Genomic DNA, 4965 nt, shown 5'->3' with positions numbered 1-4965 from the left:
TCATTGCTTATTAAAATAATCTGCTTATATAATTACTTTTATTGTAAATTATACTGGCAATATTTTCTGTTAATATGATATATTTATAATATGTATTATATAAGATTACATGTTAATATTTATATGTATTTGTAATCACATTATATATGCACATAAATCATTTAATCTATAAAGCATTTTTAATCAAGGAAAAATTTTGCTGTATACTATTTAGTTTCCGTATACATAAAATATTTCTCCATTGAAGGAGTGTTATTTTCTTAATTTGTTTTAAGGTGTTTAATCCGTTCTTTCATGTTTTCTCATGAATTAAACAATCAACAGTGATTCAGGAAATAATGTTAGTATTTTGCTTCTAAATGTGGATTGTATACTGAGTTTATACATAGTAAGTTCAGTTATGTTTGCTTAATAAGAAAAAAACAATTTGGCATTTCATGTTTCGTAATGCAACATTTTTTTCTGAAAAAATGAGTCATCTTTTTATTTAGTTAAATGCAAATCAAGGGATCTATTAAAAGTTCTAATGATATTAACAATTCATATCTCAGAAATATGAAGGAGTATAAATTAAATAATGTATGCCAAGTTAAATAATGTATGCAAGAATAAAAGATATAAGATATAGGCTATATCTCAGTATTAGAATGTATGCACTGCAAGAACCAGGCCTTTTCAGATACCTTTAGTTTGAGAAGACCTATGCTAATTAAAGAAAAATTCTGGGTATATAAAAAGAATATTAAAATAGCTGTGTTAAAGTTCGAATCCATCAATAGAATGTGTTAAAAATTCTGCCAGAACAACATGAATGTAGGTACTAAGGAACAGTGCAAGCAACTTTGAAATTTTATTTAAAGTAGTAAATCGATTTCCACCAATTTTTTCAACATGTGCTACCTAAAAATTGCAACAAAATATTTCTAGCTTGTGATTTCATTTACATTAAATGTTAAGGATATGAAAAATATTTAGAAAATAATGATTATTCTGTATATTTGTTATATTTTAATTAGCATATTTGTTAAAGACTATGCCATGATATAGACATTCGATTACCTAAATTTTTGCAATTAAATATATGTTAATATATCCTCATAAAGTCTTAGTACTCTCATTTATATCCTGTTGCTTTTTTCTGAATTGACTGTGATATCCAGTGCCTATGTTATTTCACAAATAATACCATTTATCAAGTAGTACATTGTTTAATATATTATATTGTATTATACTATGCAAATGTTACCAAAAATTATTAGTAAATATAGTATATGTGAAAATGTTAGAGTAAATTTTATAGACATGTTACTGTAATTATCAAACGTTTTGGTATGCCAAGAATGGTAACTCTTAATTATTCATTACAAAGTATTCTATTTTGTAGTTTTTCACCAAACATAACATTAGTATCAGATAAAAAATTAGAGTATCTAATTTTATTCTTTTTCTAATGAATGTCATATTTTTAATACATTTTATCTAGGAAGATTAGAAAACGTATTTTGAGGGAGAAAGAGTGGAGTTTTTTCTACGTAGGAATTAATACGTTTGCATGTGCTTCTATTTTATCCTCTCATTTAAAGAAATACTTTCCCCTTAACATCCTCTGTAGTTCTGGACATGAAAATCATAACCTGTCAGCATGCTTGGAGTGTTTTCCAATGACCTGCATTCACAGCACAGATGTTAATGCCTGAAGGAATAGGACTTAAGTATGTGCGGCAGACTACAAGAGATTCGGTGGAAGGATGGGGGTGGAATTGAATGGGAGAAATGGTCTGAATTTGATTAGGAACTGTTCTATGAAGTTGCAAATGCTCAATAAAAATAAAAATTAAGAAAAGCACAGATATTAAATATATCCCTGGGACTGTTGCCAGGCCCAGGGTAGACACACACAAAGGACATTTGGGGGCACAAATCAGACTCTACAGGCTATATTACATATATAAGACACTACATTAAATGAGGGGGGTGGTGTGAATAGGGGAGGGGCTCTAAATAATATCAAACTCCATTGCATAGAAATTGCATTCAATTAAAAAATTATCTGTTGTCTACTTGTGTATGCTCTGCAAATCAGGCAGCACTTTCCATTATTGAACTACGGGTTCATGCAATTAATCGAAAACTCTGGGATTACCAAGAGTTGAACAGGCATTCAACCTTTTAAGTATTCGTGTGTGTGTGTGTGTGTGTGTGTGTGTGTGTAAACATGGGTCCTGGGTTTTGCAGATTGTAGGTAAACACACTAACACAGCGGTACAATAAATGGAGAGATACACTAAACATCTGTTGAAATTTAAAAATATTCCCTCCCTTTTTCTTCCGGCAATGCAGAGCTGTGGATGCACCAAGCGCTAGCACATGCTCAGCCCTCTCTGTCTCTTAACATTGGCCTGGGGCAGGCCTAAAACTGCTACACCCCTTCACTACAGTTTGAGTCCTGTACTTTAAAATACTTTATTAATTAGATAGTCGTTTGCAATCCTGTGAGGCGTAATGAACACTAATGCAGTGTACGAAATCAAAATGACTAAAAAAGATACCTTACCACCACCGGGATTCGTTTAAAATGGCAGCGGTCTCCTCAATACCCAGAACCATTTGTCACCGATGCAACGCTGAAAGGAAAATTAAACTGTCAGAAAAATTCTATATCCAACAAAAGTTTCTTTCCAGCTGGGAATTAAATAGGATTTAGTAATTCAGACAAACCTGTCAATCAGCAGCCAGACTAATTGTAGGTGGTTTTTCCTTCTGGAAGCTCTATGAGGCACTGCAAATATTTTCTAATTTGCAATATACATTTATAATTATTCCTAATTTCCATAAAAATTAGTTTAGTAATTTATTACAAACTTAAGGAAGAGAAGTTGTAAAATAATTTGTTTTTACATGCAAAAAAAATAAGAAAATGAATTCTAAGATTAATAGCCCTTAAGAAACTACACTTCCTATTCTCAAAACAAACACCTCAACCAAAGAGAGAAAGACATCCCCAAAACACGTTTGACAAGCACAGCTCAATGACAATTTCAACACTTAGATTCACAATTACTCTGAACTGAAATTAAGTCACTGTGTGACTGGAGTCATAGATGGTTGACAGCTGCCATGTGGGTGTTAGGAACAGAAGCAGGGTCCTCTGAAAACGCAGCAAGTGTTTTTAACTACTGAATAAACTCTGTAGTCCATATTTTGCTTTTTTATAAATTTCTTTACAAAGTTATTTTAATTTTCTGATTTTTTTTCTTTTCTTTTTATGTGAATGAGTGTTTTTCCTGCCAGCATAAATGCACTTTGTGGCCAGAAGGGAGTGATGGATAGTGCTCTTAACCTACAAATCTGTTTTAAATCAGATTTTTGGTGTCTTAAAATAGCAATGATTGATGAAGGGAAAAAATTTCTGCTAAAAGAAAATTACATTGATTTCAACTATAAAGGACAATTTTACATTCCCTTCATAGTCTTCTGAGAAAATGAAACTCTGTACATTTTTATAATTTAGTATAACTGAAAACAGTCATATTATTCACTCCTAATTTGTGCCATTTGTTTTATGTATATATCTTTGGGCAATTTCAATGATTAGTTTATTAAGAACACACACACACACACTCACACACACAAACACATATACGTTTACCTGAACACTCACACAGACACACTGACAAACAGACCCACTCACACACACACTCACACTCACACACACTTACACACACTCACACACACACTCACACAGTCACACACACATGGTCACACTCATACACACTCAGAAACACTCACACTCACACACTAACACACTTACAAACACACAAACTTAAAATAATATATGTAATTTTTAATTTTTATTTTATGTGTATATGTGCATTGCCTGCATGTGTGTAAGTGCACTTGTATCAGCCAATGGCCATGGAGGAAGAAAAGGGTGTTGGATTCTCCTGGAACTGGAGTTACAAATGGTTGTTAGCTGTCATGTGGGTGCTGGGAGTAGGACACAAGTCCTTTGTAAGAGTAGGCAGTGCTCTTAATGTCTGAGCAATCTTTCTAATCCCAAAACATGTAAATTAAAAAAAATTATTAGTTTTATGTTATGAGTGTTCTGTCTGTACGTATGTAAATGCACCACCTGTGTGTCTTGCTTGTAGAAGTTAGAAGGGGGCTATTGGTGCAATAGAACTGGAGTTATGGATGGACGTCAGCTGCAAGTTGAGTGCTGGGAATCCAACTCAGTATGGTAAGTAATACTAAAGGCCCTTAGAAAAAGCCACATGAATATCTATCACTATAGAAGCTTCTAAGAGTATATATATATTGCCTCAGTTTGCCAGTCTAGCACTGAAGGCCTGGAGGATGTCTAGACGTCTGCTATTCTTCAGTCTACATTGGAATCCGAATAAGTTGGTTCTACTATTAGTGAAGAATGGGACTGCTGAGACGTCAAGACTCATGGACTGAACGAGCCAGTAAACAGCTTCTTCTATGGTCTGTGATCCAGGTTCCTGCCCTGAGTTCCTGCCTTGGCTTCCCTTGGTGATTGACTGTGCTTGTCAGTCAAATAATCCCTTTCCTACCCAAGTTGGTTTTGGTCAGTGTTTTTATAATTGGCAACTGAAGTTAAACTAAGGCAAAAATTAGTAGCATTAAGTGAGCTGTTGCTGTGACAGACCTGACCCAGTTGTTGTGGGGAGGATTGTACAAGGTTTTGGAGCATCGACTGGAGAACACACTGAGTATATAGAACAAATATTGAAAAAGCTGTAGACATTACAGGCCTGGCTTGGAATGTTTCAAAGAAAGCAAAGACTATGTATGATATTTTGAACTGAGAGTCTGGTTTCTGATCAGCTAGGACTTAAGAATCAGCTGTGATGAAGAAGAGACCAACACCACTGAAATAAAACCTTTGCTTTACTGGGACAACTGAAACTGGTTAACTGGGGCTGAAAAATCAGCTGTGAG

Source organism: Nannospalax galili, unplaced genomic scaffold (genome assembly GCF_000622305.1).
Source record: "Nannospalax galili isolate Female #2095 unplaced genomic scaffold, S.galili_v1.0 scaffold414, whole genome shotgun sequence".
Classification (NCBI taxonomy): domain Eukaryota; kingdom Metazoa; phylum Chordata; class Mammalia; order Rodentia; family Spalacidae; genus Nannospalax; species Nannospalax galili.
Note: the sequence above shows the minus strand (reverse complement) of the source record.